Genomic DNA, 21,598 nt, shown 5'->3' with positions numbered 1-21,598 from the left:
GTTAGGAAATCTTTTGAAAATTCCGCTAGGAATTCCTTCGGAAATTCCGTTAGGAATTCCTTCGAAAATTCCGTTAGGAGTTCGTTCGTAAATTCCATTAGGAGTTCCTTCGGAAATCCCGATGGAATTCCTTTAGAAATTCCGTTACAAATCCTTAATAAATTTCGTTGGAATTCCTTTGGAAATTCCATCGGAATTCCTTTGGAAATTCAATTGGAATTCCTTTGGAAATTCCGTTAGGAATTCCTTCGTAAATTCCGTTAGAAGTTCCTTCGTATATTCCGTTAGGAGTTCCTTCGGAAATTCCGTTAAAATTCCTTCGAAAATTCCGTTGGAACTCCTTCGGAAATTGCGTTGAGATTCCTTCGAAAATTCCGTTGGAATTACTTTGAAAATTCCCTTGGAATTCCTTCCTCGTTCCGTTAGGAATTCGTTCGTAAATTCCATTAGGAAATCTTTCGGAAATTCCGCTAGGAATTCCATCGGAAATTCCGTTAGGAATTCCTTCGGAAATTCCGTTAGGAATTCCTTCGGAAATTCCGTTAGGAATTCGTTCGTAAATTCCTTTAAGAGTTCTTTCGGAAATTCCGCTAGGAATTCCTTCGGAGATTCCGTTGGGAATTCCTTCGGGAGTTTAGTTGGGAATTCATTCGGAAATCCCGTTGGAATTTCTTCGGAGATTCCGTTGGGAATTCCTTCAGAAATTCCGTTGGAAATTCCTTCGGAAATTCGGTTAGGTGTTCTTTTGAAAATCCTGTGAGAAATTCCTTCGGAAATTCTGTTGGCAATTCTTCCAAAAATTTCTTCGGACATTCCGTTAGGAATTCCTTCAAAAATTCAGTTAAACATTCTTTCGGAGATTCTGTTAAAACAATTATCTGCCACGCGGCTTAGCGTGCAATGTAGCCGGGAAGTTCCTTTGAAAATTTCGTTAAAAATTGCTTCGGAAATTCCGTTAGAAGTCCTTAATAAATTCCGTTAGGCGTTCCTTCGGAAATTCCGTTAGGAATTCCTTCAGAAATTCAGTTAGGAATTCCATCGGAAATACCGTTAGGAATACTTTCGATAATTCCGCTAGGAAATCCTTCGAAAATTCCGTTGGCAATTCCTTCGAAAACCTCGTTGTCAATTCCTGCGGAAATTTTGCATCAATTCCTCCGGAAAATCCGTTAGTAATCCATTCGGAGGTTCCGGAGGAATGTCTTCGCAGATTAAGTTAAGAGTTCTTCCGGAAATCCCGATAATAATTACTTCGGACATTCCGTTTGTAATTCCTTTGGAAATGCAGTAAAATTTCTTTCGGAGATTCCGTTGGAACGATTTTCTGCTACGCAGATCTTCGGAAATAAATTCCGTTTGGAATTACTTCTCCAAGAATTACTTCGAAAATTCCGTTGGGAATTTCTTAGGAAATTCCGTTGAGAATTCGTTCAGAAAGTCCGTTGGAACTCCTTTGGAAATTCCGTCGGAATTCCTTTGGAAATTCCGTCGAAATTCCTTTGGAAATTCCATTGGAATTCCTTTGGAAGTTACATTGGATTTCCTTTCGAAATTCCGTTTTAATTGCTTTGGAAATTCCATTGGAATTCTAACGCAAATTGGAAATTGCGACGGAATTCCTTTGGAAATTCCGTTGGAATTCCTTTGGATATTCGGTTGGAATTCCTTCGGTGATTCCATCAGAAATTCTTTCGGAAATTCCGTTAGGAATACCTTCGGTCCGTTAGGAATACCTTAGAAATTCCATTAGAAATACCTTCGGAGTTTCCGTTGGTAATTCCATCGGATTTTTTTGGAATTCCGTAGGGAATTCCTTTAGAAAGTCGTTGGGAATTCTTTCGGAAAGTCGTTGGAGATTCCTTCGAAAATTCCGGAAATTCCGTTCAGAATTCCTTCGGCAATTCGGCAAGAATTCCTTCATAAATTCCCGGAAATTCCGTTGGGAGTACTTCCGGAAATTCCGTTGGGAATTCCTTCGGAAATTCGGTCGGGAACGCCTGCGGAAATTCCGGGGAATTTCTCAGGAAATTCCATTGGGAATTCGTTCAATAATTCCGTTGGTAATTCCTTCGGAGATTCCGTTGAGAATTCCATCAGAAATTCCGTTGGAAATCCCTTCGGAAATTCCGATGGGAATTCCTTCGAAAATTCCGTTGAAATTCCATCAAAAATTCCGTTGGAAATCCTTCGGAAATTCCTTTGGAAATTTCGTTGGAATTTTTTCCGAAATCTCGTTGAAAATTCCTTCTGAAATTCCTTTGGGAATTCCTTCGGAAAGTCAGTTGCGAATTCCTTCCGAAATTCCTTTGGAACTCCTTCGGAAATTCCGTTGGGATTCCTTCGAAAATTCCGTTGGAATTCCTTCGGAAATTCCGTTGGAATTCGTTTGGAAATTCTGATGGAATTCCTTAGGCAATTCCGTTGGAATTCCTTCGAAAATTCCGTTGGAAATTCCTTCGGAAATTCCGTTGGGAGTTCTTTCGAAAATTCCGTTGGGAATTCCTTCAGAATTCCGTTGGGAATTTCTTGGGAATCTCATTAATAAAGACATTAAAAAAAAATTCTTCGGAAATTCCGTTGGCAATTATTTCGGAAGTTCCGTTGGGAATTCCTTCGGCAATTTGGTTGGGAATGCCTGCGGAAATTCCAATGGGGATTTTTTAAGAAATTCCGTTGGGAATCCCTTCGGAAATTCTGTTGTGAATCCCTTTGGAAATGCTGTTGGAATGCTTTTGGTAATTCCGTAGGAATTCCTTCGGAAATTCGGCTAGAATTCCTTCATAAATTCCCGGAAATTCCGTTGGGAATTCTTCCGGAAATTCCGTTGGGAATTCCTTCGGAAATTCGGTTGGGAATGCCTGCGGAAATTCCGAGAAGAGTTTCTTAGGAAATTCCATTGGGAATTCGTTCAGTAATTCCGCTGGTAATTCATTCGGAAATGCTGTGGAAACTCCTTCAGACATTCTGTTGGGAATTCCTTGAGAAATTCTTTAGGGAATTCCTTAAAAAATTCCGTTGGAATACCTTCGGAAATTTCGTTAAAAATTCCGGAGGAATTCGTTCAGAAATTCCGTTGCAATTCGTTCAGGAATTCCGTTGGAATGCTTTCGAAAATTCCGTTGGAAATTCCTTCCGAAATTTCGTTGGGATTCCTTCTGAAATTCCGTTGGAAATTGATTCGGAAATTCCGTTGGGAATTCCTTCGGAAATTTCGTTGGGGATTCCTTCTGAAATTCCGTTGGAAGTTCCTTCGGAAATTCAGTTGGAAATTCCTTCGGAAATTCCGTTGAGAATTCCTTCGGAAATTCCGTTGAGAATTCCTTCAGAAATTCCGTTGGGAATTCCTTTGGAAATTACGTTGGGAATCCCACCGGAAATTCCATTGAGAATTCCTTCGGAAATTCCGTTGGGAATTCCTTCGGAAATTCCGTTGGGAATTCCCTCCGAAATTCCGCTGAGAATTCCTTCGTAAATTCCGTTAAGAATTCCTTCGGAAATTCCATTGGAAGCTCCGTTGGAAACTCCGTTTAGAATTCCTTCGGAAATTCCGTTGGAAATTCTTTCAAAAATTCCGTTGATAATTCCTTCCGAAACTCCGTTGGAATTCCTTCGGAAATTCCTTTGGAAACTCAATTGGAATTCCTTCGGAAATTCCGTTGGAATTCCTTCGGAAATTCCGTTGGAATTCCTTTGGAAATTCCGTTGGAATTCCTTCGGAAATTCCGTTGGAATTCCTTCGGAAATTCCGTTGGAATTCCTTCGGAAATTCCGTTGGGAATTCCTTCCGAAATTCCGTTGGGAATTGCTTCAGAAATTCCTTCGGAAATTACGTTAAAATTCATTCGGAAATTCCGTCAGGAGTCCTTCGGAAATTGCGCATTGGATTCCTTAGAATATTCCGATGGGAGCTCCTTCGAAAAATCAGATAAGAAATTCCGCTAGAAATTCTTCTTCAAGTTCCGTCAAAAGGTCCTCCGGAAATTTCGTCGAAATTCCGTTTCTTTCGGAATCTTCAGCAGGAAGTGCTGGGGGAATTCCGCCAGGAACCCCTTCGGAAATCCCATCAGGAATACCTTCGGAAATCCCGTCAGGAATTCCTTCGGAAAGAAGGAACAAATATATTTTTTCATCCTTTTATATCTTGAATTTTGGAAGCGAAGTCCAGTTTATCGTCACCATTAGAGTTTCCATCCATACGTTTTCCAGCCATTGCAGCTCTCTTTAAACAAGAAGTATCTACTGTGCATCGTTACAAATATTTCTCAATTTGTATACAAAAGAGTAGCTATATCTAATTGGCGCCTGCTTTCTAAACATCTTCCGTCAACAGCGAGTTTTCGCACAATCCCTGATATTCCAACACTCCTTCTTCGTGTGCAATCTCCTCACTCGTGAGCCAGTCTTCTTGAGCTTTTCGCCTCCAAAACATAATCCAAATTCTTGGTCCAATCCAATCCATTGTCTGAGCAAATTGCCTTCCATTCGACGTTCGTACAAGAACCTCTCCAGCACATGTACCTGTGCAAGTGGCCCGGCCACGATGTTCACCAGCGCCTCTCGATGATTTGCCGACTACATGCTGAATGTTTTGATCCGAAGCTCCTCCTCGACTTCTGCTTATCAGCTCCTGAACTAGACCTATGCAAGAATCCATATTCCCACTATGCCACGCGACTTTTGCGGCCGATCCATGGATCCCGGACTACGATTACGTCTTTAGGGCCAATTTATCGACACTATGTTGTAGATCCAAAACCTTTCAGGGTCCATACTCTGTTGCTGCAGCTGCTGGCAAAAGTAGCCTGCATGGAGTGAAGCAAACTGTAATATTGTTTTTTTTTTCTTTTAGAGGGGGATCCTCTATCTCCAATAGGTTGATGGCCCAGTACGATTCCTTTGCACATCTTCCGTTTATTGCTAGGTGTCGCGCACTATCTGATATTCCAACAGAAAATACGTTGTTTTAATGCAAACCTAACAACCTAACAACCACACTCTTCCGATATAAACCTTTACATAATTTGTTTCTTGGCGTCGTTTTATTATTATTTTTTTAAAAAGAAAAATCGATAATGGAAAAATAAAATTAAGTTTCAATTTTACTTCAAACTCTGTATTATCTGGTCATTTAAAAATATGAACTTTAACCCTGAACATTGAATAAAATAATTTTTAAAGCAAAAAAAAATAGTTTTTGTAAAAACATCGATAATTCCCGGAATAACTGGATTTTTCGGGTTATCCGAAAAAAAAATATCTTGTATCCAAGAACAGTGAAAACGGCCGGGAAATGAAAACTGTAGTAACGACTACAAAATTTCTACCTTCTTCGAAATTTCTTGAGATTTGAAACATCCGAAAAAGTTATGAAGTTCAAAAAATATTAGTGGATTTTTAAACTTTATTAAAGTGCGTCGATATGTGTGATATATAAATAAAATCAATAATGAAAACAATCGTGTGATGGTCCAAGCATATCATATTGAACAAGGACAATAAATCACAAGAGTCCTTCAAACTAGTGTTTTATTGAAAATAAAAAGCGTCAAATCGACTCAAAAACGAGGACATGTTGGGTTTCCTCAGTCGCAATAGTGTTCCTCAGAATATAGTCATCATCATTGACGCGAAATACTAACAAGTATGAATGGAACTACTAACACAGTTATTCGTCATATTCAAAAACAAAGGCAGAATCACTTTATTTTTTCCAAGACCCAAATATGCAAACATCCTTGACCCGTTTCCGCATTCATTGTGCGTGCCCGCAGTGAAACGCGGTGTGTCAGAATAAAAAAAACAAACGCAACGCATTTGAAAATTGCTTCCGTTTGATTTAGCGTACGCCTAGTCTGTTTTGGCACACGCGAGGCGCTTACTACAGTTCCCAGACTTCAAGCAGGTAATAGCTGCATACAGATGCAACGCATATAGGCACATACTACATACGACATAGCGTAACGCACCGCGAGGCACCATAATTGCCACTTACTACTAACGGAGTTTATAACCCAGTCATCATACGGCAACCAGACCGAGAAGCTTAGCATAGCGTGAGCTTAACGTCACTTTTCTCGTTTCCGCGGCGTCGGCGGCGGTCCATTTGTCAGTTAGCAGCGCCAGTCATTCAATACCGACCCGTAAGGCAACAGCAACCAGGCACGTAAGTATGCGGATTTGCTAGGCACGCTCCTCCGTTCTAAAGTGGACCTACATACATTATTTCCAATGCAGTGCGGAATAGACGTGTGCTGCTGTTGTTGATGGTAATTAGTTACCACGCGTGTTCATTTCATTCAAGTTCGTCTCATGCCAAGAGGTCTGCTGCACGGACTGTTTTCAAAACTCGGCGTCTAGGTTAATGTTGAACTAACACGCGAACAGTTGTACATGAATTAGCAGACAACTTTGAATTATATGGCTGGAGCTTTTAAAGGACATTGAAACTCGTAATACAATCGTAGATATTAGGCTAGCTAGACTGCACATATCTTTTTATGATTCCGTAATTACCCAGAATCAGTAGAGTTAAACGTTTAATCAACTAAATGACGGACTGAAATTGCTCAATCACTTAACAAGCTCCAGTGGTGACCGCGACCTTACGGGGTCACAACGAGTCCAGGAGGGATCATAAAATCGTACTGAAAGACTTTAGAAATGCAGGAATTACTGTTTCTAAACATCCTCCAAATTCTTCTCCATGAACTGCCCAAATACCAGACTTAACGATCGACCCGCATTGGTGCATTCCGGACATTCCCCGGCGACAATGGCCTATATTTATTGGCCGTAAAATTGGAACACACGTCCGGATGAGTCGCGGTTTCCACATTTTCGGACCAGTCATCGGCCGCGCCGCCGCACCGAGGGTTCCTGCAACAACAAACACTGCCATTATTCTGCCAACCCATTAAATCCTAAAAACAGTCGAAGTGAATGAGATTCACGCTCGCCAATCAACTTCCATAACCATCAAAAGCCATTCGGCGGCGACCGGGACGTCAGCCGGGCAGGCAGTGCGATATGTCTGTTTTGCTTAGACGTAGCACACGGAATTCGCCCCCCGGTTCCGCCAGTCGAAAGTGTCAGATTGGACCACATGCAGCTGTTGCTGCTGGTGCGCTGCTGAGCGTGTGGGAGTGATGAGATATTCAAGTTTCTCACACATGCCGTACGTAAACAGAAGAACGGTGCCAGTTCGCCAGCAGCAGCTCCCATCATCATCAGTAGCGTAAAGACAAGAAGTGTCGTAAGAAAACGGGGAAGTCTTGCTAAAAATAGGCGTGGAAAACCATTTGGAAGCCGATTGACCGGCTGGCTGCGGAAAAAGTCTTTTTATACACCACATTGGCGGGCGCACTGTATGAATGTTCCATACAAGGAAGTGGTCAAAACCATGTTTACTGCATCATCATCAGTTTCGTTTGATTTACGCGTATTTGTCAAGATTATTGTAGTGGAAGAACAATTCTCCCAATCTGCCATTCTTTATATGTTTGCCAAACAAATGACAGACAAAAAAACTTAAACATAAAGCCAATTATTAAAACTTATTTTTTTTATGAAAAAAAAATCTAAAATGTTTTTTTATAAATGTTTTATGTGAAGATCAAAGCAGACATTTTTTGGCCATGGGAATCCCCTATTGTGACGTGATGGGTTACCGTTGGCCAAAATTAGAACCGCGTGAAATGCCGCCAGTTTTCTTCATCTTCCTCCTTGTGTTTATCCTTAGTCCTAAACCTGATGTTTGTTTAATTTTACGAAACTTTTTATTCACCAAATTCACAATCGTGTGCTTCTTTCGCGGCGGTTTGTTTTCCCACTTATTAATGGAAGAACGCTGTTGTTGCCGAGGGCTCTAATCGTGATTGCTGATTGGGTTGAAACCTTTCGATCCACAGCGTCAAAATGAATGACGGCACAAAATGTAAATATCATACGTCAGATCGTGGCCAAGGAAATTGCTCAGGTCTTCTAACGGAGTTCGGGTGTTTGCATTCGCGAATGCGGCTGACGATGGCATATTGGCGGGTACGGGTCAGTGTGCAAACACACTGCTTCATGACCGGACCAAACCGCTGAGTGGAATGAAAATATGCTGTAATAATTCAAAATAATAGTCCCACGCAAAGAAGACGATGATGAAGTCTAATGACAGTAGCGGAAACTGAGAAAAAAATACCGGTTGCAGAAAAAAACATTTCAAGGTTGTTTGCAAATTGTGCGCTGCGCTACCTTTTCTTTCGAGTGTTATGCTTTTTTTATAAGTTTGTGGCGTAAGCTGGGAAGGTTGAGGTGAAGTTTGAAATTGGTGTTAGTTCGCAATTGGATACATAATATGATGCTGCAAAAAATATGAAGAGAAAATTGATGGTTTGTATCAAGAGGTAATTATGAGAGCTTTAAAGTGCCCTTCCTCAATATATTACATTGTTGAGAGTTTTGTTGTGCGAAGCTGAGAGTATTTTAGTGGTGTTTACATACGCAAGAACTTCGAATACTCAAATCAAGTACGGGATATGGTGCAAGTATTGAGGTCGAATTAAAAAAGGGTCACAACAGATCAAATATAGGGTAATTATGGGCAGTAGGGACTATGTCCATGGGCTTGACGATCCCTCCCCAGGCCAACTGCGAGTTGTGGTGCCTGCCTAGGATGTGGTGAGGTTTGACAGTATGCTCTATTAAACTTCTATACAATGCTGCATGTATTTGCAATATTATAGGATAGGCACCATATGAGCATTATAGGACCCGAGCAGCACACATGTGGTACAGAGGTTTCTGTTACCCATATACCATCGAGTTCGGTTACATTTGAGATGCAGCAACTACATCGGTCTGAATTGTGGTGGTAAGGGACGCCATGGTCTCGGAGAAATGAGCGAAAACCGAGAGCTGATCGCCAAATTTTATGGTAATAACGACATGGTGATCGGGGGATCGCTCTTCCCTCATCGATCGGTTCACAAAGTCACGTGGGTTTCCCGTGACGGCTTCATAGAAAATCAAATAGACCACATCTGCATCAGCCGAAAATGGAAACGGAGCCTTCTTGATGTACGGAATAAACGTAGTGCCGATATGGGTATACCCCGTTAGGCATAAGTACGTTAGGCATAAGGACGATATGCATAAGTACGTTAGGCATAATGGAAGTTAGGCGTAATGGACGTTAGGCATTATGGACGTTAGGCATAATGGACGTTAGGCATAATGTACGTTAGGCATAAAAAGACCCAAAGAGCAGCCTATGACATAAAGAAGGCAGAATTATGCCAAACGTCCATTATGCCTAACGTAGATTATGCCTAACGTCCTTTATGCCTGACGTACTTATGCCTAACGTCCTTATGCCTAGCGTACTTAAGCCTAACGTCGCGGACCCGCCGATATCGCGTCTGATCATCACCTCCTCATCGGCGAAACACGCCAGCACATTTCGCGGATTCGTCGGCAGGAAGAGAGAGTTGGACGACGGTTCAACACACGTCGACTGGAAGATGCCACGGTGGAACTATCCTTCGTTGAAGAACTGGAGACGCGTGCTGCAGATATTCCGGAAGGTGGCAGCGTGGAAGACTAATGGACTGCCATCAAGAATGCCTTCATCGCCAACAGCGAGAACAATCTGGGCGAACTGCGCACCCAGAGAAAACAATGGATCACCGATGGGACCTGGAAGAAGATAGATGAGCGAAGAGAAGCCAAAGCCATGATAGAGCGATCAAAAACCAGAGGAGCCAAAGTCTTAGCCCGTCAACGATACTCGGCTAATGAGAAGGGAGTAAAACGCTCATGTCGACGGGACAAGCGAGCGTGGGCAAACTCTCTGGCCGACGAAGGAGAGAGAGCCGCCGCAACCGGGGACATTTGTCTTCTCTATGATATCTCACGACGCTTAAGCGGGGCGATGAATGCAACGATGCTTGTGAAAGACGCGAATGATCAGTTATTGACCGACTCAACTGACCAGCTGAAACGCTGGTTCGAGCACTTCGAACAACTTTTTCAAGTGCCAGCCAAGTCATCACCACCTCGGTATGATCTGCCTAGGAACCGACGTATAATACGGGGTCAATACCGATGCTCTATCACCGCTAGAGATTCAAACAGCCATCCAGCGCATATCAGCCGAGATGCTCAAACCTGACTCCATGACATCCGCTCAAGTACTGCATCGTTTATTTCGTAATATCTGGGACATCGCAACTTTCCCGGTCGACTGGATGCAAGGTATCTTAGTGAAGGTACCCAAAAAAGAGTGACCTGACTGTATGCGATAAATGGCGAGGCATTATGTTGCTGTGTACCGTTCTCAAAGTTCTATGCAAAATTATCCTAGCCCGGATTCAGGAGAAGATCGATGCGACTCTCCGGCGGCAGCAGGCCGGATTCCGTGCCGGAAGATCCTGTGTGGATCATATTTTCATGCTCCGTATGATGCTATGTCAACTCCGTATGATGCTATGTCAACGAATTCCTTGGTATATCTTGGTAGCCAAATGGCGTCAGACGGCGGTACCAAGATCGACATTGGCGCACGGATCAAGAAAGCAAGGGCTGCCTTTGTGAGTTTAAGAAATATCTGGAAAAACAGGCAGATAAGTGAATGCACCAAAATACGAATTTTCAACTCTAATGTGAAATCTGTGCTGTTATACGCTAGCGAAACATGGTGTGTATCAGTGGAGAACACTCAACGGCTGCATGTGTTCATTAACAGATGCCTGCGGTATACAATTCGGGCCTGGTAGCCTCACAACTGGATCCCAAACAACGAGCTCCATTGTCGTTGTCACCAGAGGCCGATAGCAACAGAAATTCGGGATCGGAAATGGGGCTGGGTCGGCCACACTCTACGTAGAGGCGAAAACGAAATCTGTAAACTAGCATTAGATTGGATCCCAGTGGGACATCGCAGCAGGGACAGACCCAGAGGTTCATGTCGGCGAAGCCTCAATAAGGAAATAAAAGAAGCCGACCGAAATCTAACCTGGCAACAGGTTGCACCTCCGGAGGTGTACAAGATCCAAAAGTATAAGCACAACTGACATTTTCATTATTTCATTTCTTGTCTCATCTTGAATCCACGGAGTCTTCTTCTGCAGTCCTGGACGAATAATAAACTATTTCAGAATGAACAGGACAGAATTCTGGTATAAATGGAAGACTCGTACTGTACACGAAATCCAACGAGGTAGATCATTCCTTTTTAGTCCTAAAAGGTAAAATAAATCAATTCAAATTGAAAGATTTTTTTTTTTAATAAATCCTCTTTCCAACATTGCATGATTGTTTTGATTTGCCATATTTACCAAGTCTCCTTAGCAACTAGAAGACAGTATTAGTTGCTCTAATTTTTTTTTTCAAAGCAAGAAGATCTCGAAGATGGTTATGTAATTTTTTATTTGACTGTACAATCCATTGGGCCGAAGCCCATCTAGTCGGAAATTTTTTGGCCGATAATGCCATTTGGTAGAAAAGGACGCACGACTATAAATGTCGTTCAGCCGAACAGTTCCTATGGCTAGTCATTTTGCCGAAAAAGTCGTTTAGCCGAAAATGCCGTTTGCCCGAAAGGATGTTTGACAGAAAGGGCATTTTCGAGCCAAATGGCTCTTCCTGACAAAAAAAAACCATTTCTACCAAATGGCGTTTTCAACCAAATGATCTATTCGGTCAAACGACATTTTTGGTCAATTGACCTGTTAGAGCAAACCGTGGTTTCGGCCAAACTACCTGCTTGGCCGAATGTCCCTTTCGGGTGAACGTCGCTTTCAGCCAAATGACATTTTGGGCCAAACCATTTTCGACACAATAACCGTTTCGGACAAACGTTCAATTCAGCCAAATGAAATTCTGCTAGATGGCTTTCGGCTTACGTGTTATTTGGCCAAGTGGCATTAGAAAACAGGGCTTCCGCTGAATAACTTCCGGCCTAACGACGGGTGGGGCCATTTTGGAGGCCACAAGGCCGAAAGGTGTCTGGACGAAACCCATTTGGATAACAATGTCGACTAGCCGAAATAGACATACGGCCGAACCGATCATTTGGTCGAACAATTAGTTCATTTGACCGAAATTAAATTTTTGGTCAAGAACGCCGAAATGGTCAATTGGCAGAAAAGTCATTTTACCGAAAATATCATTTGGCCAAACGGGTCGACATTTTCGATCATATTATACGTTCAGCAAATTACATGTTCGGCCGTAGGACCCGTTCGGGAAAATCGGGACCAATTTGCGATTTTATTAGTAAATAAACAATGTTTTATGGATTCCGTAGAATAAAACCGTTTTTCTCCAGAACTAATTTCCTTGATTGATGGTGGAAACATTATTCTGTCGGATGCATATCATGGTTTTCTCAGGAACTGCTTGCAGAAGCAGAAAATAGCATTCCAATGTTTGTTTACAAAATAATTTACACCCAAGTCGGTCCCGAAATTACATTTTCCGTCAAACGACCATTCCAGCCGAACGGTATTTTTGGCCAGATGACTTATTCGGCCAAACGACCTGTTAGTTAGGGCAAATCGGGGTCTCTTTGAGAGCAAAGGCGTAGGATTGCCAATCCGGAGATAGCAAGCTCGATTCTTGTTCCGGTCTAGGACGTTTTCGGGTTGGAAACATTCCCGACACTCTGGGCATAGTGTACCCATTGTACTTGCCACACAAGATACAAACTCATGCAATGGTGGGCATAGTAAAGTATTCAATCAATAACTGAGAAAATACTAATAGAATACTAGGTTGAAAAGCCGGCCAAGCTCCAGTTGGAATGTAGAGGCATTGAAGAAGAAGAATCTGTTAGGGCAGCGGTTCTCAACCTGGAGTACATGTACCCCTGAGGGTACCTTCGCTGGCACTAGGGGATATCTCGGACAAAAATGCGTAATGGCGGGCGTATTAAAATTTCCATCGAAACTTATTGATAAAGTTTCGATAATTGTGTAATTTTCATTACAAAATTTTGACTTGTACATAATATGGATGGCGAGCGATCAGTAAATCAAAGCCAGTTGAATCCTGCCCTCCACAACCAGCACATGAAGGGCTGCGAAACAAAAGATCAAACGGACAAAACGTAGAATGCGCAAATTTTAAAAATCTTCAATGCAATCTACCTGATCTAAGCGAAATGTTGACTAATATCTTGAGAGAGAATATGTTGAGAAAATAAATTTCGAATCTAAAGGTTCGGAAGCTTCCGTTTAAGGGGCATGAAAGATTTTTTTTCAGGAAAGCTCGGTTGCTTCGTTCTTTTTCTTCTATGGCTCTACATTCCAACTGGAACTTGGTCTGCTTTTCAACTTAGTACTCTATTAGCATTTCCTCAGTTATCAATTGAAAGCTATCTATGTCCGCCATTGCATGAGTATGTATCTTGCGTGACAAGTACAATGGATACACTATGCCCAGAGAGTCAAGAATGTTTTCCACCAAAAAACATCCTGTACCGGACGGAGAATCGCACTCGCCATCTCCAGATTGGCAATCTTACGCCAATCTTGGAAGCCTTTTTTCAAGAGGTTTGGAAGCCTCCTTTCAAGAGGCTTGGAAGCATCCTTTCAAGAGGCTTGGAAGCCTCCATTCAAGATGCTTGGAAGCCTCCTTTCAAGAGGCTTGGAAGCCTCCGTTCAAGAGGCTTGGAAGCATCCTTTGAAGAGACTTGGAAGCATCCTTTCAAGAGGCTTGGAAGCCTCCTCTCAATAAGCTTGGTAGCCTCCTCTCAAGAGGCTTGGAAGCCTCCTCTCAAGAGGCTTGGAAGCCTCCTCTTAAGAGACTTGGAAGCATCCTCTCAAGAGGCTTGGAAACCTCCTTTCAAGAGGCTTGGAAGCATCCTCTCAAGAGGCTTGGAAGCCTCCTTTCAAGAGGCTTGAAAGCATCCTGTTAAGAGGCTTGGAAGCCTCCTGTTAAGAGGCTTGGAAGCATCCTGTTAAGAGGCTTGGAAGCCTCCTGTTAAGAGGCTTGGAAGCCTCCTGTTAAGAGGCTTGGAAGCCTCCTGTCAAGTGGCTTAGAAGACTCCTTTCAAGAGGATTGGAAGACTCCTTTCAAGAGGATTGGAAGACTCCTTTCAAGAGGCTCGCAAGCCTCTTTTCAAGAGACTCGAAAGCCTCCTTTCAAGAGGCTCGAAAGCCTCCTTTCAAGACGCCCTGAAGCCTCCTTTCAAGAGGCTCGCAAGCCTCCTTTCAAGAGGCTCGGAAGCCTCCTTTCAAGAGGCTCGGAAGTCTCCTTTCAAGAGGCTCGGAAGCCTCCTTTCAAGAGGCTTGGAAGCCTCCTTTCAAGAGGCTTGGAAGCCTCCTTTCAAGAGGCTCGGAAGCCTCCTTTCAAGAGGCTCGGAAGCCTCCTTTCAAGAAGCTTGGAAGCCTCCTCTCAAGAGGCTCGGAAGCCTCCTTTCAAGAGGCTCGGAAGCCTCCTTTCAAGAGGCTCGGAAGCCTCCTTTCAAGAGGCTCGGAAGCCTCCTTTCAAGATGTTCGGAAGCCTCCTTTCAAGAGGCTCGGAAGCCTCCTTTCAAGAGGCTTGGCAGCCTTCTTTCAAGAGGCTTAGAAGCCTCCTTTCAAGAGGCTAGGAAGCCTCTTTTCAAAAGACTCGAAATCCTCCTTTCAAGAGGCTTGGAAGCCTCCTTTTAAGAGGCTTGGAAGCCTCCTTAAGGGCCTTCGGAAGAGGTTCGGAAGGTTCGTTTCAAAAGGTTCGGAAAGCTTCTTTCAAAGGGCTCGTAAGCCAACTTTTGAAAGGGTTCGTAACTATTCCTTCAAGAGGCTTGGAAGCCTACTTCCGAGAGGGGTACCTCAATTAATGCAAAAATTCGAAGGGGTACCTTTCAAGAAAAAGGTTGAGAACCGCTGTGTTAGGGCAAACATATTGGCCACATGAAATTTTCAGCTAAACCGTTCTCGTTCTAACAACCGTTTCGATCATTTCGTTTCTTTTCAATTTCCAATGAAATTCGGCTAGATAAGTTTTGCCTTAACGTGTTGTCTGGCCAAATGGCTTTCCACCATTTCGTTGTTGCTGGTTGGATTGATCCATAAATCCAATCTGGAAAATTTTAAACGGATCCGCCTTTTGGGAGTTTCATCCGGGCAAATTAAATTGGGCCATGGTCTCCTTAATGGAGTGGCGCTTAAGCCACAAGTTTTTTGATACGGAGTTTCTGAGGATTATTATGAATATTCCTACCAGCACACGAACATCTGAGGTTCACTATCTGACCAGGATATAGAAGAACGTTTCGACAAGCGTAAGGAAAAGTTTAGTACGTTTCTGGCCTGAATCCGGTGGATTTTTCTTTGAGAAAATTATTAGGCTCTTATAGTGGAATGTCTTCTTCTTCTTCTTCTTATTGGCATTACATCCCACACTGGGACAGAGCCGCCTCACAGCTTAGTGTTCATTAAGCACTTCCACAGTTATTAACTGCGAGGTTTCTAAGCCAGGTTACCATTTTTGCATTCGTATATCATGAGGCTAACACGATGATACTTCCCAAGCAGCACACGCAACATCTTTCAAATAGCTGTTTGTTCCTAATAAATTGCATTGAAGACATTGGCAATACATCGAGTCAAATTAAAGCCACTTTCCAGTTCCAGAAACACACGATGTTTCATTTCTCTTTAAGTGGCGTCGCAATATGCCACGTATCTGACTTCTTGGGTGATTTGGAATTCAATGTGTTTCATATCAGAAACAAAACAGATAAGTTGCAGAATTGATAACATTTCGGTTCATTGCTGTTACGACAATGTTTCTGATATGTTGCAAAACACTTTGAACTCAACTGAGTAGTATTTTGTTTTTGACAGTCCCCTGCATGTTCCGTATAAGGTACAATAAAGTCACAAATGACTTTGTTGTTTATGTGGTGCACTTGTAGCAGAATCTTTAATAAGAAAATTATTTTGAGCTTTTTAGTGGAATGTTTTCACCTGTCATAAGACGAGTTTGAACAATCCCATTGAATTCCACCACTTAATTGTATCCTGACAGATACGTATTTCGACCTCAACAGTAAGGCCGTCTTCAGTGTCTTGTACTTGGTCGTCGTAAGTCGAGTCAAGTACAAGACACTGAAGACGGCCTTACTGTTGAGGTCGAAATACGTATCTGTCAGGATACAATTAAGTGGTGGAATTCAATGGGATTGTTCAAACTCGTCTTATGACAGGAGAATCTTTAAATAGAATTGATGGTGTGATGGCAGAAGGTGAAGGTGATGGTGTTATAGCAGAAGGTTATAAATCTCAAGGTCCATGGTTCGATTCCCGGTTGATTTTTGTGTTTTTATTTCTATTGTAGCCGCAAGATGTTGCAAATAGGCTCCACCTCTTGCGCTTTTTGTGTCACAAAGGAGTTCCAAATACGACGCCTTGAGCATAACTCAGACCTTTAGTAAGTCACACCACAGTTGTTGTTACTCACTGAGAAACAAGTGGCGTTGCTTGGGTTGTATGCCCAGGGAAGTCGAGACAATTTCCAATCCGAAAATAGCCTAGACCAGCACCGGGAATCGAACCTAGCCACCCTCAGCATGGTCTTGCTTTGTAGCCACGCGTCTTACCGCACGACTAAGGAGTGAAATGTGTTCACCTTACAGTAGAGGTCAAAATGTGTATCTGTAAAGTTTACAACGTGGTAGAATTAAACGAAATAGTACTAAACTCGCCTTATGACAGGAGGATTTTATTGTATGATCGTACTTGTCATCCGATGTCAAGGACTGCACAATCTACAGGCGTTTAGCAAAAAGTTTGAGATAGGCAAAATTTGGTCGAAATGCAAGTCTGTATAATGCTGGTTACAATAATCCGATTTTGATAAAACCTAGATCATCGAATGCGGAACTCTTCTAGTATTCTGTCCTCATGCGAAATATCAGATCGGTCCTCGGGCATCGGAAATATTCCGGGTTTTCCGAGGGTACGTTAAAAATGCATTTTTTCTTTTGCTTGTAATTTTATGTGCCGTTTACTATCAACACATTTAATGCTTTTTCCAGAAACTAGAACTAATATGCCGTCTATGCGGGCTGTAAGAGCGAGAATCCATAAAGAATATATTTTAAAAGTTTATCTAAATTTATTGATCACGGTGTAGATGACCTAATGTTATAACGCTCAAATAGATCATAATTTTCAGATGAAAAATTGAAAATAAAATTACTTACCTAAATCTACGTTTGTTATTGTTTACAATTAGTCTACGTTCAGCTGGGTGAATAATATTCCTTTCCTGAAAAGAGATATAGATAAGATAAAAAAAGACATTTAATTTGATGATTCACTCATGATTCATTATTATTATATTAAGCATTCAACGCTACAATTCAATTTAACTTCGTCTCTATTTCCAAACACTAACAAATCATGTTTATTAGATAAAACAAATCCTAAAACCCAAAACAACCGAGTCACAGCTATTAAGCATACCGAAGCCAGCTATATTTAATTTGCCCATCAACTTAGTTTGTATTTAATGTTAGTCAACACTCGACTCGTTGCGCGAGAAACACACAAAAAGTGATAAGGGCCAACTGTTTGCTTTTTGCTCCTGGCTGACAGCAGCGGCCTACCTACCCAACCAAGAACGTGTGCCTGAAGGTCCCATTTTAATGGCGGTTTAAATTTTAAAGCCCACTTTTTCGAAGTTCACCGAGTTCACCTCCCATTAACCTTGGGTAGGCTGACAAGCCAACTGCTATCATTCACCACGTTCAAGGTTACCTGCACGGTGCAGCCGTTTAACGTTAACAGCGCTACTGATCGGTGAAATGCACACCACGCGGCGACTTAGTGAAAGGTAACTCCCTCCGGTCCGGTCTACGAGCATCCGTTCATCGCCGGTGGGTTTTATATTCCAATTATGGCATCAACAGATCATATAGAAGAAAAAAATATGAATGGATCCACTCTGGTTAGTCTTTGATATGATCAAGATTGCCGAAGACGGGAAGCCATCAAATCAAATCTCCGGATCATTACGACGGTAGCAACATTTTCTTCACACGCACCCAAGATGATGCGATCCATAAGAGGGCAAACCGCAATCAGTAGCACACAATACTAATGTCCCATTTGTGTCATATCGCGGTGAGATTATGTCCTGCGGCCATCTACCGACTTACAAACATGTCCACGCAAAGCATGAACGCACCTCGTCGATACCAAGTTTGCTCTGCGGTGAGAGTGGTCCGTGCGGCCGGTTGATACATGATCAATGAAGATAAGAAACATTTTACGATTTCTCCCCGTTTAGATCCATCCGAGTATGGAGATTATCGATGATGACAAGCTGCGGCGTCGGTGGCGGCATCCCGCAAAGGAAAAGCCTCCATCAGCTTCAATTAAATTTCCCATCATAACCGACCAGCAGCGCTCCGAGCAGTTGAGTCTGTATCGCTTCCTAGCGAGAACAGCACGGACCATCGAATGAAATTTGAATCTTCTCAGCACAATTGATTGCAAATTCCTGACCGAAGCAGAAAACCCTCAAGCCAAATAGTCAATTATCCATTTACATCGTTTTCTGATGAAGTACTTGTAGGTACATTATTTGCTACTTGATTGCTCCTCAACTCAATCATCTCTCGAGTGAGCGACCGTAACCGTCCATCCTGAGCTGTTCGATGGGAATGTGCAAATCCATCATCATTGTCTCAACCGTAATCAACCTCTAGCTAAGCACTCAATCCAGAGCCCGCTCGATAGAATTCAATCAGCCATCCGTGGCGCGTGACTTGTCTTGAAGGAGCTGCTCCTTTCGTTCGTTCATCACATCTTGATTAATTGGGCGGCTCGATTAGTTGCTTCCATGTTCCCAGGAAGGATGATTACTACCCGAGTAATTTTCCACCAGCACTCTGGCGGGTCAGGCGAAGCCTAATGGATGTTTACGTCAGTTATAATTTCCGGCGGGCAGCCAATCAGTGGACGGACAGCGACATCAGTTGTCATCATTTGAATCACCTACAAAAAAAAAAACAGTTCGTAATACTTACTTTCACAGCAATGTCAGATTTGTGTCGCCACCCACGAATCTCGGTGAAAAAGATCTCCGGTATGATGGGGAAAAAGTTAGCATACAACACGTCACCCGAGCGACATGCCACCACTGAGTAACAGCAGGATTTCAGTGTTATTACTTTCCATACGGCGCTAGGCTAGTGGCTTCCGCATTAACCTAGTTTGTGATAATGGGCACTGCGCAATCGGGGATCTTCAGTTAGCCTCACGGTTTGTGCTCACGGTCAAAATGAAGACAACGAGTTCGATTCTTGGTCCAAGTTATAATCTTTTCTAGTGGGTTATTAAATAGCAATAAATAACTATTTTTACAGTTAGTTACACCAAGTCTCATCTCTATCGAATCCCATGATTCTGAAGACAACTTCCAAGTACCCGCTAAGATAAAGTATAAGAATTAAATTTAACCTTCGGGGACTCGCGCCGTTGTAAAAAGTACAACACGTTCGAAAAAAGCACGCTTCTCGTTCACAACAGGAGCGAGACTGCGTGAGCGGTCCAAAACCAAGCGAGTCCCGGAAGGTTAATAGTATAAAATCGCATTCTTCAGTGGTAAAGATTACAACATATTTGAAGGCGGTACAAGTATCAGTAAGAACGTATAATACATACTAGTAAAGAAGAAAGTAAAAAATCACAGCCTTGTATATTGAATGGTGTTTCATTGTCGGTACTCTACACCTCATTTCACCATACCGTTCCATTCCGTAATGACTAAACACATAAGATGGGAAAACGGCGTCGATATGTAGACTGAATATTTACATCATCATACCATTTCAAACGTGCCTGTGTTCAGCCAACGCAACGTGCTCTTGATGACATCAACCTCTAATGAGTTTACGAATATTATTTTCGCGATTCTTATTCCTGACATTCGCATGAGGAATCAGCCCACTTAGGTATGTCTCATTTCATCGGTTACAGCCAATACATCCAGTAACAAAAACTATCTGTCTTTATTTATGTAAGGTACACTGGGGGAAGTGGAAAAATGGGGTAGGTGTAAAAATCGACGCGAAAAATTGGTAATGTACACACTTTACAGTTTTTACCACACCATAACATTGTGCAAGAATATACTATGATGCCCACACTAATACTATATTAAAATTTGTATAATACATACACTAACACGGTTAACGCTTAAACTGTTATTTTAGGTTTCGCGAGAAGTTAATTTTTGCATTCATAAAGTGAGTGAGTGATTTGCTTGCGTATATTTGCGCTTTTACGAGAACGCTGCAATCAGAGTTTTCTTGAAAATTGTGGTTTTTATTCTCTAAACCTCGTAATAATTAAAAAATGAAAAAATGTAATGAAAATGAAAAACAGCATTATTACTAGAAATATGATTGTTTGCTATGTTATACATGCTGTATTAGAAACAAACAAAAAAATTGCCCAAAAAAAATGAAAAAAACTAAGTTTTTTTTTCATGGGTGTCATTTTTTGAAGGGTTAACGATGGCCCTTAAAGGGTTGAAAAAGGTTCTTAAATATTCCTTCACATAATATATGTTGCATAGAAATAGTTTTCATTGAAAAAATATTTTTGGCCGCCCATTTGTATGAGAATTTGCCATAGTGCCCTGCAAGCCCCATTTTTCCTATATAAAGTTCATCTTTGGGGCGAACATATAGATTTTACGTACACTTAATGTTCGAGAAGGCAAAACCAGCCCTCCACTAGCTATTACGAGATTTCTTTGGGAACCTATTCCGTTGAGCCTATGAAATTATTCAACAAAAGATACTCAGAGCAATTACCGTTTTTATTTTAGTTATATGTAACTACTCATGGGGGCAGCAGGGACTATGTCCAAGGGCTTGACGATCCCTCCCCAGGCCATCTGCGAGTTGTGGCGCCTGCCTAGGATGTGGTGGGGTTTGACAGTGGGCCCTGTTAAACCTCTATAAAAAGCTGCATGTATCCGCAAGTAGGCTCCGCCAAAGCGACCGTGTGCCGCTCAAAGCGCACAAGCCCAAGTCCTGGTGTTAGGTGGGACGCTAAACAGCCCTGACACGACGGCCCTCCGACGAGACAGGAGGTTTGCGCAGGCCCAATAAGCCGCCTTTAAAAACAACTATTACGAACAACATAGAAGATAATACGACTCGATACAATCGGCAACGACCTAGGCGACGAATAAAGGATCACGATTGGAAGCTTGGAACATGGAACTGCAAGTCGCTAGGCTTCGCAGGTTGCGACAGGATAATCTACGATGAATTACATCCCCGCAACTTCGATGTCGTAGCGCTGCAGGAAATCTGCTGGACAGGACAGAAAGTGTGGAAAAGCGGGCATCGAGCGGCTACCTTCTACCAAAGCTGTGGCACCACCAACGAGCTGGGAACCGGTTTCATAGTGCTGGGAAAAATGCGCCAACGCGTGATTGGGTGGCAGCCAATCAACGCAAGGATGTGCAAGCTGAGGATAAAAGGCCGTTTCTTCAACTATAGCATCATCAACGTGCACTGCCCACACGAAGGGAGATCCGACGACGAGAAAGAAGCGTTCTATGCGCAGCTGGAGCAGACATACGATGGATGCCCACTGCG

The 21,598-nt window shown here is 42.5% G+C and overlaps 1 protein-coding gene across 3 annotated transcripts in view; it reads right to left on the bottom strand.

Annotated features, from left to right (window-relative positions):
- Window positions 1-21,598, bottom strand: part of LOC134225470 (dnaJ homolog subfamily B member 6) — a 431,651-nt gene that overhangs the window by 171,881 nt on the left and 238,172 nt on the right. For all 3 annotated transcript variants that reach the window (XM_062705565.1, XM_062705568.1, XM_062705566.1), the window contains exon 3: window positions 17,180-17,244. The gene's annotated coding sequence lies outside the window, so the exon portion shown is untranslated. The remainder of the gene's footprint in view (window positions 1-17,179; window positions 17,245-21,598) is intronic.

Source organism: Armigeres subalbatus, chromosome 3 (genome assembly GCF_024139115.2).
Source record: "Armigeres subalbatus isolate Guangzhou_Male chromosome 3, GZ_Asu_2, whole genome shotgun sequence".
Taxonomy (NCBI): domain Eukaryota; kingdom Metazoa; phylum Arthropoda; class Insecta; order Diptera; family Culicidae; genus Armigeres; species Armigeres subalbatus.
Note: the sequence above shows the minus strand (reverse complement) of the source record. Positions and strands in the feature narration are given on the sequence as shown.